We start from the raw sequence: 13,421 nt of genomic DNA on the forward strand, positions 1-13,421 counted from the left end.
CCATCTGGAGAAATTTCAACAGGTCACGGGTCACCGTTTTTCATCAGAAAATTGATTTTTTGGACTGTAGAAAAATGTATTCCAAATGTCATTTGGAATGTGCCTCATGTTGAATAACTACTTTTTAAAGCCTCAATGTGACCAAAATTGCCATTATTACAGACATTTTTTCCTATTCAGAAGCTTCTATTTCGACCAATTTCAGGCATTAAAGTGACTCTAAACACACTTATTTGTGTTCCAAAAGTGATAATTTACATGGAATAGTCATTTGCAGTCAAATAATTAAACATTAAAAAATGTCCATTTCTGACCATCTGGAGACATTTCAACAGGTCACGGGTCATCGTTTTTCATCAGAAAATTGATTTTTTGGACTGTAGAAAAATTGATTCAAAATGTCATTTGGAATGTGCCTCATGTTTAATAACTACTTTTTAAAGCCTCAATGTGACCAAAATTGCCATTATTACAGACATTTTTTCCTATTCAGAAGCTTCTATTTTGACAAATTTAAGGCATTAAAGTGACTCTAAACACTCTTGTTTTTGTTTCAAAAGTGATAATTTACATGGAATAGTAATTTGCAGTCAAAAAATTAAACTTTAAAAAATTTCCATTTCTGACCATCTGGAGAAATTTCGACAGGTCACGGGTCATCGTTTTTCATCAGAAAATTGATTTTTTGGACTGTAGAAAAATTGATTCAAAATGTCATTTGGAATGTGCCTCACGTTGAATAATTACTTTTTAAAGCCTCAATGTGACCAAAAATGCCATTATTACAGACATTTTTTCCTATTCAGAAGCTTCTATCTCGACCAATTTAAGGCATTAAAGTGACTCTAAACACACTTATTTTTGTTCCAAAAGCGATAATTTACATGGAATAGTCATATGCAGTCAAAAAATTAAATATTAAAAAATGTCCATTTCTGACCATCTCGAGACATTTTGACAGGTCACGGGTCATCGTTTTTCATCAGATAATTGATTTTTTGGACTGTAGAAAAATGTATTCCAAATGTCATTTGGAATGTACCTCATGTTGAATAACTACTTTTTAAAGCCTCAATGTGACCAAAAATTCCATTATTACAGACTTTTTCTCCTATTCAGTAGCTTCTATTTCGACCAATTTCAGGCATTTAAGTGACTCTAAACACACTTATTTTTGTTCCAAAAGTGATAATTTACATGGAATAGTCATTTGCAGTCAAAAAATTAAACTTTAAAAAATTTCCATTTCTGACCATCTGGAGAAATTTCGACAGGTCACGGGTCATCGTTTTTCATCAGAAAATTGATTTTTTGGACTGTAGAAAAATTGATTCAAAATGTCATTTGGATTGTGCCTCATGTTGAATAACTACTTTTTAAAGCCTCAATTTGACCAAAATTGCCATTATTACAGACATTTTTTCCTATTCAGAAGCTTCTATTTCGACCAATTTCAGGCATTAAAGTGACTCTAAAAACACTTATTTTTGTTCCAAAAGTGATAATTTACATGGAATAGTCATTTGCAGTCAAATAATTAAACATTAAAAAATGTCCATTTCTGACCATCTGGAGACATTTCAACAGGTCACGGGTCATCGTTTTTCATCAGAAAATTGATTTTTTGGACTGTAGAAAAATTGATTCAAAATGTCATTTGGAATGTGCCTCATGTTTAATAACTACTTTTTAAAGCCTCAATGTGACCAAAATTGCCATTATTACAGACATTTTTTCCTATTCAGAAGCTTCTATTTCGACCAATTTAAGGCATTAAAGTGACTCTAAACACACTTGTTTTTCTTCCCAAAGTAATAATTTACATGGAATAGTCATTTGCAGGCAAAAAATTAAATATTAAAAAATGTCCATTTCTGACCATCTGGAGACATTTCGACAGGTCACGGGTCATCGTTTTTCATCAGAAAATTGATTTTTTGGACTGTAGAAAAATTGATTCAAAATGTCATTTGGAATGTGCCTCACGTTGAATAACTACTTTTTAAAGCCTCAATGTGGCCAAAAATGCCATTATTACAGACATTTTCTCCTATTCAGAAGCTTCTATTTCGACCAATTTCAGGCATTAAAGAGACTCTAAACACACTTGTTTTTGTTCCAAAAGTGATAATTTAAATGGAAAAGTCATTTGCAGTCAAAAAATTAAACATTAAAAAATTTCCATTTCTGACCATCTGGAGAAAATTCGGCTGGTCACGAGTTATCGTTTTTCATCAGAAAATTGATTTTTTGGACTGTAGAAAAATTGATTCCAAATGTCATTTGGAATGTGCCTCATGTTGAATAACTACTTTTTAAAGCCTCAATTTGACCAAAAATGCCATTATTACAGACATTTTTTCCTATTCAGAAGCTTCTATCTCGACCAATTTCAGGCATTAAAGTGACTCTAAACACACTTGTTTTTGTTCCAAAAGTGATAATTTACATGGAATAGTAATTTGCAGTCAAAAAATTAAACTTTAAAAAATGTCCATTTCTGACCATCTGGAGACATTTCGACAGGTCACGGGTCATCGTTTTTCATCAGAAAATTGATTTTTTGGACTGTAGAAAAATTGATTCAAAATGTCATTTGGAATGTGCCTCACGTTGAATAACTACTTTTTAAAGCCTCAATGTGGCCAAAAATGCCATTATTACAGACATTTTCTCCTATTCAGAAGCTTCTATTTCCACCAATTTCAGGCATTAAAGAGACTCTAAACACACTTGTTTTTGTTCCAAAAGTGATAATTTAAATGGAAAAGTCATTTGCAGTCAAAAAATTAAACATTAAAAAATTTCCATTTCTGACCATCTGGAGAAAATTCGGCTGGTCACGAGTTATCGTTTTTCATCAGAAAATTGATTTTTTGGACTGTAGAAAAATTGATTCCAAATGTCATTTGGAATGTGCCTCATGTTGAATAACTACTTTTTAAAGCCTCAATGTGACCAAAAATGCCATTATTACAGACATTTTTTCCTATTCAGAAGCTTCTATCTCGACCAATTTAAGGTATTAACCCCTTCCATGCTGCGCGAATTCCGCCGCTGTGCTGACGGTTTCTTGCGCGGGCGTGGTCATGACGGAACGGTTCCGTCATGAGCACAGCTCAACCGACGCTCATGACGGAACCGTTCCGTCATGAGCACCGAAGGGGTTAAAGTGACTCTAAACACACTTGTTTTTGTTTCAAAAGTGATAATTTACATGGAATAGTCATTTGCAGTCAAAAAATTAAACATAAAATTTTTCCATTTCTGACCATCTGGAGAAATTTCAACAGGTCACGGGTCACCGTTTTTCATCAGAAAATTGATTTTTTTGGACTGTAGAAAAATGTATTCCAAATGTCATTTGGAATGTGCCTCATGTTGAATAACTACTTTTTAAAGCCTCAAGGTGACCAAAATTGCCATTATTACAGACATTTTTTCCTATTCAGAAGCTTCTATTTCGACCAATTTCAGGCATTAAAGTGACTCTAAACACACTTATTTGTGTTCCAAAAGTGATAATTTACATGGAATAGTCATTTGCAGTCAAATAATTAAACATTAAAAAATGTCCATTTCTGACCATCTGGAGACATTTCAACAGGTCACGGGTCATCGTTTTTCATCAGAAAATTGATTTTTTGGACTGTAGAAAAATTGATTCAAAATGTCATTTGGAATGTGCCTCATGTTTAATAACTACTTTTTAAAGCCTCAATGTGACCAAAATTGCCATTATTACAGACATTTTTTCCTATTCAGAAGCTTCTATTTCGACCAATTTCAGGCATTAAAGTGACTCTAAACACACTTATTTGTGTTCCAAAAGTGATAATTTACATGGAATAGTCATTTGCAGTCAAATAATTAAACATTAAAAAATGTCCATTTCTGACCATCTGGAGACATTTCAACAGGTCACGGGTCATCGTTTTTCATCAGAAAATTGATTTTTTGGACTGTAGAAAAATTGATTCAAAATGTCATTTGGAATGTGCCTCATGTTTAATAACTACTTTTTAAAGCCTCAATGTGACCAAAATTGCCATTATTACAGACATTTTTTCCTATTCAGAAGCTTCTATTTTGACAAATTTAAGGCGTTAAAGTGACTCTAAACACTCTTGTTTTTGTTTCAAAAGTGATAATTTACATGGAATAGTAATTTGCAGTCAAAAAATTAAACTTTAAAAAATTTCCATTTCTGACCATCTGGAGACATTTCGACACGTCACGGGTCATCGTTTTTCATCAGAAAATTTATTTTTTGGACTGTAGAAAAATTGATTCAAAATGTCATTTGGAATGTGCCTCACGTTGAATAATTACTTTTTAAAGCCTCAATGTGACCAAAAATGCCATTATTACAGACATTTTTTCCTATTCAGAAGCTTCTATCTCGACCAATTTAAGGCATTAAAGTGACTCTAAACACACTTATTTTTGTTCCAAAAGCGATAATTTACATGGAATAGTCATATGCAGTCAAAAAATTAAATATTAAAAAATGTCCATTTCTGACCATCTCGAGACGTTTTGACAGGTCACGGGTCATCGTTTTTCATCAGATAATTGATTTTTTGGACTGTAGAAAAATGTATTCCAAATGTCATTTGGAATGTACCTCATGTTGAATAACTACTTTTTAAAGCCTCAATGTGACCAAAAATTCCATTATTACAGACTTTTTCTCCTATTCAGTAGCTTCTATTTCGACCAATTTCAGGCATTTAAGTGACTCTAAACACACTTATTTTTGTTCCAAAAGTGATAATTTACATGGAATAGTCATTTGCAGTCAAAAAATTAAACTTTAAAAAATTTCCATTTCTGACCATCTGGAGAAATTTCGACAGGTCACGGGTCATCGTTTTTCATCAGAAAATTGATTTTTTGGACTGTAGAAAAATTGATTCAAAATGTCATTTGGATTGTGCCTCATGTTGAATAACTACTTTTTAAAGCCTCAATTTGACCAAAATTGCCATTATTACAGACATTTTTTCCTATTCAGAAGCTTCTATTTCGACCAATTTCAGGCATTAAAGTGACTCTAAAAACACTTATTTTTGTTCCAAAAGTGATAATTTACATGGAATAGTCATTTGCAGTCAAATAATTAAACATTAAAAAATGTCCATTTCTGACCATCGGGAGACATTTCAACAGGTCACGGGTCATCGTTTTTCATCAGAAAATTGATTTTTTGGACTGTAGAAAAATTGATTCAAAATGTCATTTGGAATGTGCCTCATGTTTAATAACTACTTTTTAAAGCCTCAATGTGACGAAAATTGCCATTATTACAGACATTTTCTCCTATTCAGAAGCTTCTATTTCCACCAATTTCAGGCATTAAAGTGACTCTAAACACACTTGTTTTTGTTCCAAAAGTGATAATGTACATGGAATAGTCATTTGCAGTCAAAAAATTAAACATAAAAAAAATTCCATTTCTGACCATCTGGAGAAATTTCAACAGGTCACGGGTCATCGTTTTTCATCAGAAAATTGATTTTTTGGACTGTAGAAAAATTGATTCCAAATGTCATTTGGAATGTGCCTCATGTTGAATAACTACTTTTTAAAGCCTCAATGTGACCAAAAATGCCATTATTACAGACATTTTTTCCTATTCAGAAGCTTCTATCTCGACCAATTTAAGGTATTAACCCCTTCCATGCTGCGCGAATTCCGCCGCTGTGCTGACGGTTTCTTGCGCGGGCGTGGTCATGACGGAACGGTTCCGTCATGAGCACAGCTCAACCGACGCTCATGACGGAACCGTTCCGTCATGAGCACCGAAGGGGTTAAAGTGACTCTAAACACACTTGTTTTTGTTTCAAAAGTGATAATTTACATGGAATAGTCATTTGCAGTCAAAAAATTAAACATAAAATTTTTCCATTTCTGACCATCTGGAGAAATTTCAACAGGTCACGGGTCACCGTTTTTCATCAGAAAATTGATTTTTTGGACTGTAGAAAAATGTATTCCAAATGTCATTTGGAATGTGCCTCATGTTGAATAACTACTTTTTAAAGCCTCAAGGTGACCAAAATTGCCATTATTACAGACATTTTTTCCTATTCAGAAGCTTCTATTTCGACCAATTTCAGGCATTAAAGTGACTCTAAACACACTTATTTGTGTTCCAAAAGTGATAATTTACATGGAATAGTCATTTGCAGTCAAATAATTAAACATTAAAAAATGTCCATTTCTGACCATCTGGAGACATTTCAACAGGTCACGGGTCATCGTTTTTCATCAGAAAATTGATTTTTTGGACTGTAGAAAAATTGATTCAAAATGTCATTTGGAATGTGCCTCATGTTTAATAACTACTTTTTAAAGCCTCAATGTGACCAAAATTGCCATTATTACAGACATTTTTTCCTATTCAGAAGCTTCTATTTCGACCAATTTCAGGCATTAAAGTGACTCTAAACACACTTATTTGTGTTCCAAAAGTGATAATTTACATGGAATAGTCATTTGCAGTCAAATAATTAAACATTAAAAAATGTCCATTTCTGACCATCTGGAGACATTTCAACAGGTCACGGGTCATCGTTTTTCATCAGAAAATTGATTTTTTGGACTGTAGAAAAATTGATTCAAAATGTCATTTGGAATGTGCCTCATGTTTAATAACTACTTTTTAAAGCCTCAATGTGACCAAAATTGCCATTATTACAGACATTTTTTCCTATTCAGAAGCTTCTATTTTGACAAATTTAAGGCATTAAAGTGACTCTAAACACTCTTGTTTTTGTTTCAAAAGTGATAATTTACATGGAATAGTAATTTGCAGACAAAAAATTAAACTTTAAAAAATTTCCATTTCTGACCATCTGGAGACATTTCGACACGTCACGGGTCATCGTTTTTCATCAGAAAATTTATTTTTTGGACTGTAGAAAAATTGATTCAAAATGTCATTTGGAATGTGCCTCACGTTGAATAATTACTTTTTAAAGCCTCAATGTGACCAAAAATGCCATTATTACAGACATTTTTTCCTATTCAGAAGCTTCTATCTCGACCAATTTAAGGCATTAAAGTGACTCTAAACACACTTATTTTTGTTCCAAAAGCGATAATTTACATGGAATAGTCATATGCAGTCAAAAAATTAAATATTAAAAAATGTCCATTTCTGACCATCTCGAGACGTTTTGACAGGTCACGGGTCATCGTTTTTCATCAGATAATTGATTTTTTGGACTGTAGAAAAATGTATTCCAAATGTCATTTGGAATGTACCTCATGTTGAATAACTACTTTTTAAAGCCTCAATGTGACCAAAAATTCCATTATTACAGACTTTTTCTCCTATTCAGTAGCTTCTATTTCGACCAATTTCAGGCATTTAAGTGACTCTAAACACACTTATTTTTGTTCCAAAAGTGATAATTTACATGGAATAGTCATTTGCAGTCAAAAAATTAAACTTTAAAAAATTTCCATTTCTGACCATCTGGAGAAATTTCGACAGGTCACGGGTCATCGTTTTTCATCAGAAAATTGATTTTTTGGACTGTAGAAAAATTGATTCAAAATGTCATTTGGATTGTGCCTCATGTTGAATAACTACTTTTTAAAGCCTCAATTTGACCAAAATTGCCATTATTACAGACATTTTTTCCTATTCAGAAGCTTCTATTTCGACCAATTTCAGGCATTAAAGTGACTCTAAAAACACTTATTTTTGTTCCAAAAGTGATAATTTACATGGAATAGTCATTTGCAGTCAAATAATTAAACATTAAAAAATGTCCATTTCTGACCATCGGGAGACATTTCAACAGGTCACGGGTCATCGTTTTTCATCAGAAAATTGATTTTTTGGACTGTAGAAAAATTGATTCAAAATGTCATTTGGAATGTGCCTCATGTTTAATAACTACTTTTTAAAGCCTCAATGTGACCAAAATTGCCATTATTACAGACATTTTTTCCTATTCAGAAGCTTCTATTTCGACCAATTTAAGGCATTAAAGTGACTCTAAACACACTTGTTTTTCTTCCCAAAGTAATAATTTACATGGAATAGTCATTTGCAGGCAAAAAATTAAATATTAAAAAATGTCCATTTCTGACCATCTGGAGACATTTCGACAGGTCACGGGTCATCGTTTTTCATCAGGAAATTGATTTTTTGGACTGTAGAAAAATTGATTCAAAATGTCATTTGGAATGTGCCTCACGTTGAATAACTACTTTTTAAAGCCTCAATGTGGCCAAAAATGCCATTATTACAGACATTTTCTCCTATTCAGAAGCTTCTATTTCGACCAATTTCAGGCATTAAAGAGACTCTAAACACACTTGTTTTTGTTCCAAAAGTGATAATTTAAATGGAAAAGTCATTTGCAGTCAAAAAATTAAACATTAAAAAATTTCCATTTCTGACCATCTGGAGAAAATTCGGCTGGTCACGAGTTATCGTTTTTCATCAGAAAATTGATTTTTTGGACTGTAGAAAAATTGATTCCAAATGTCATTTGGAATGTGCCTCATGTTGAATAACTACTTTTTAAAGCCTCAATTTGACCAAAAATGCCATTATTACAGACATTTTTTCCTATTCAGAAGCTTCTATCTCGACCAATTTCAGGCATTAAAGTGACTCTAAACACACTTGTTTTTGTTCCAAAAGTGATAATTTACATGGAATAGTAATTTGCAGTCAAAAAATTAAACTTTAAAAAATGTCCATTTCTGACCATCTGGAGACATTTCGACAGGTCACGGGTCATCGTTTTTCATCAGAAAATTGATTTTTTGGACTGTAGAAAAATTGATTCAAAATGTCATTTGGAATGTGCCTCACGTTGAATAACTACTTTTTAAAGCCTCAATGTGGCCAAAAATGCCATTATTACAGACATTTTCTCCTATTCAGAAGCTTCTATTTCCACCAATTTCAGGCATTAAAGAGACTCTAAACACACTTGTTTTTGTTCCAAAAGTGATATTTTAAATGGAAAAGTCATTTGCAGTCAAAAAATTAAACATTAAAAAATTTCCATTTCTGACCATCTGGAGAAAATTCGGCTGGTCACGAGTTATCGTTTTTAATCAGAAAATTGATTTTTTGGACTGTAGAAAAATTGATTCCAAATGTCATTTGGAATGTGCCTCATGTTGAATAACTACTTTTTAAAGCCTCAATGTGACCAAAAATGCCATTATTACAGACATTTTTTCCTATTCAGAAGCTTCTATCTCGACCAATTTAAGGTATTAACCCCTTCCATGCTGCGCGAATTCCGCCGCTGTGCTGACGGTTTCTTGCGCGGGCGTGGTCATGACGGAACGGTTCCGTCATGAGCACAGCTCAACCGACGCTCATGACGGAACCGTTCCGTCATGAGCACCGAAGGGGTTAAAGTGACTCTAAACACACTTGTTTTTGTTTCAAAAGTGATAGTTTACATGGAATAGTCATTTGCAGTCAAAAAATTAAACATAAAAAATTTCTATTTCTGACCATCTGGAGACATTTTGACAGGTCACGGGTCATCGTTTTTCATCAGAAAATTGATTTTTTTGGACTGTAGAAAAATGTATTCCAAATGTCATTTGGAATGTGCCTCATGTTGAATAACTACTTTTTAAAGCCTCAATGTGACCAAAATTGCCATTATTACAGACATTTTTTCCTATTCAGAAGCTTCTATTTCGACCAATTTCAGGCATTAAAGTGACTCTAAACACACTTATTTGTGTTCCAAAAGTGATAATTTACATGGAATAGTCATTTGCAGTCAAATAATTAAACATTAAAAAATGTCCATTTCTGACCATCTGGAGACATTTCAACAGGTCACGGGTCATCGTTTTTCATCAGAAAATTGATTTTTTGGACTGTAGAAAAATTGATTCAAAATGTCATTTGGAATGTGCCTCATGTTTAATAACTACTTTTTAAAGCCTCAATGTGACCAAAATTGCCATTATTACAGACATTTTTTCCTATTCAGAAGCTTCTATTTTGACAAATTTTAAGGCATTAAAGTGACTCTAAACACTCTTGTTTTTGTTTCAAAAGTGATAATTTACATGGAATAGTAATTTGCAGTCAAAAAATTAAACTTTAAAAAATTTCCATTTCTGACCATCTGGAGACATTTCGACACGTCACGGGTCATCGTTTTTCATCAGAAAATTTATTTTTTGGACTGTAGAAAAATTGATTCAAAATGTCATTTGGAATGTGCCTCACGTTGAATAATTACTTTTTAAAGCCTCAATGTGACCAAAAATGCCATTATTACAGACATTTTTTCCTATTCAGAAGCTTCTATCTCGACCAATTTAAGGCATTAAAGTGACTCTAAACACACTTATTTTTGTTCCAAAAGCGATAATTTACATGGAATAGTCATATGCAGTCAAAAAATTAAATATTAAAAAATGTCCATTTCTGACCATCTCGAGACATTTTGACAGGTCACGGGTCATCGTTTTTCATCAGATAATTGATTTTTTGGACTGTAGAAAAATGTATTCCAAATGTCATTTGGAATGTACCTCATGTTGAATAACTACTTTTTAAAGCCTCAATGTGACCAAAAATTCCATTATTACAGACTTTTTCTCCTATTCAGTAGCTTCTATTTCGACCAATTTCAGGCATTTAAGTGACTCTAAACACACTTATTTTTGTTCCAAAAGTGATAATTTACATGGAATAGTCATTTGCAGTCAAAAAATTAAACTTTAAAAAATTTCCATTTCTGACCATCTGGAGAAATTTCGACAGGTCACGGGTCATCGTTTTTCATCAGAAAATTGATTTTTTGGACTGTAGAAAAATTGATTCAAAATGTCATTTGGAATGTGCCTCACGTTGAATAACTACTTTTTAAAGCCTCAATGTGGCCAAAAATGCCATTATTACAGACATTTTCTCCTATTCAGAAGCTTCTATTTCGACCAATTTCAGGCATTAAAGAGACTCTAAACACACTTGTTTTTGTTCCAAAAGTGATAATTTAAATGGAAAAGTCATTTGCAGTCAAAAAATTAAACATTAAAAAATTTCCATTTCTGACCATCTGGAGAAAATTCGGCCGGTCACGAGTTATCGTTTTTCATCAGAAAATTGATTTTTTGGACTGTAGAAAAATTGATTCCAAATGTCATTTGGAATGTGCCTCATGTTGAATAACTACTTTTTAAAGCCTCAATGTGACCAAAAATGCCATTATTACAGACATTTTTTCCTATTCAGAAGCTTCTATCTCGACCAATTTCAGGAATTAAAGTGACTCTAAACACACTTGTTTTTGTTCCAAAAGTGATAATTTACATGGAATAGTAATTTGCAGTCAAAAAATTAAACTTTAAAAAATGTCCATTTCTGACCATCTGGAGACATTTCGACAGGTCACAGGTCATCGTTTTTCATCAGAAAATTGATTTTTTGGACTGTAGAAAAATTGATTCAAAATGTCATTTGGAATGTGCCTCACGTTGAATAACTACTTTTTAAAGCCTCAATGTGGCCAAAAATGCCATTATTACAGACATTTTCTCCTATTCAGAAGCTTCTATTTCGACCAATTTCAGGCATTAAAGAGACTCTAAACACACTTGTTTTAGTTCCAAAAGTGATAATTTAAATGGAATAGTGATTTGCAGTCAAAAAATTAAACATTAAAAAATTTCCATTTCTGACCATCTGGAGAAATTTCGACAGGTCACGAGTCATCGTTTTTCATCAGAAAATTGATTTTTTGGACTGTAGAAAAATTGATTCCAAATGTCATTTGGAATGTGCCTCATGTTGAATAACTACTTTTTAAAGCCTCAATGTGACCAAAAATGCCATTATTACAGACTTTTTCTCCTAATCAGAAGCTTCTATTTCGACAAATTTCAGGCATTAAAGTGACTCTAAACACACTTGTTTTTGTTTCAAAAGTGATAATTTACATGGAATAGTAATTTGCAGTCAAAAAATTAAACTTTAAAAAATTTCCATTTCTGACCATCTGGAGACATTTCGACACGTCACGGGTCATCGTTTTTCATCAGAAAATTTATTTTTTGGACTGTAGAAAAATTGATTCAAAATGTCATTTGGAATGTGCCTCATGTTGAATAATTACTTTTTAAAGCCTCAATGTGACCAAAAATGCCATTATTACAGACATTTTCTTCTATTCAGACTCCTTTGTTTCGACCAATTTCAGGCATTAATGTGACTCTAAACACACTTGTTTTGTTCCAAAAGTGATAATTTACATGGAATAGTCATTTGCAGTCAAAAAATTAAACTTTAAAAAATTTCCATTTCTGACCATCTGGAGAAATTTCGACAGGTCACGGGTCATCGTTTTTCATCAGAAAATTGATTTTTTGGACTGTAGAAAAATTGATTCAAAATGTCATTTGGATTGTGCCTCATGTTGAATAACTACTTTTTAAAGCCTCAATGTGACGAAAATTGCCATTATTACAGACATTTTCTCCTATTCAGAAGCTTCTATTTCCACCAATTTCAGGCATTAAAGTGACTCTAAACACACTTGTTTTTGTTCCAAAAGTGATAATGTACATGGAATAGTCATTTGCAGTCAAAAAATTAAACATAAAAAAATTTCCATTTCTGACCATCTGGAGAAATTTCAACAGGTCACGGGTCATCGTTTTTCATCAGAAAATTGATTTTTTGGACTGTAGAAAAATGTATTCCAAATGTCATTTGGAATGTGCCTCATGTTGAATAACTACTTTTTAAAGCCTCAATGTGACCAAAATTGCCATTATTACAGACATTTTTTCCTATTCAGAAGCTTCTATTTCGACCAATTTCAGGTATTAATGTGACTCTAAACACACTTATTTTTGTTCCAAAAGTGATAATTTACATGGAATAGTCATTTGCAGTCAAATAATTAAACATTAAAAAATGTCCATTTCTGACCATCTGGAGACATTTCAACAGGTCACGGGTCATCGTTTTTCATCTGAAAATTGATTTTTTGGACTGTAGAAAAATTGATTCCAAATATCATTTGGAATGTGCCTCATGTTGAATAACTACTTTTTAAAGCCTCAATGTGACCAAAATTGCCATTATTACAGACTTTTTCTCCTAATCAGAAGCTTCTATTTCGACAAATTTTACGCATTAAAGTGACTCTAAACACACTTGTTTTTGTTTCAAAAGTGATAATTTACATGGAATAGTCATTTGCAGTCAACAAATTAAACTTTAAAAAATTTCCATTTCTGACCATCTGGAGACATTTCGACACGTCACGGGTCATCGTTTTTCATCAGAAAATTGATTTTTTGGACTGTAGAAAAATTGATTCAAAATGTCATTTGGAATGTGCCTCACGTTGAATAATTACTTTTTAAAGCCTCAATGTGACCAAAAATGCCATTATTACAGA

The sequence above is a fragment of the Triturus cristatus genome, chromosome 10 (genome assembly GCF_964204655.1).
Source record: "Triturus cristatus chromosome 10, aTriCri1.1, whole genome shotgun sequence".
Taxonomy (NCBI): Eukaryota; Metazoa; Chordata; class Amphibia; order Caudata; family Salamandridae; genus Triturus; species Triturus cristatus.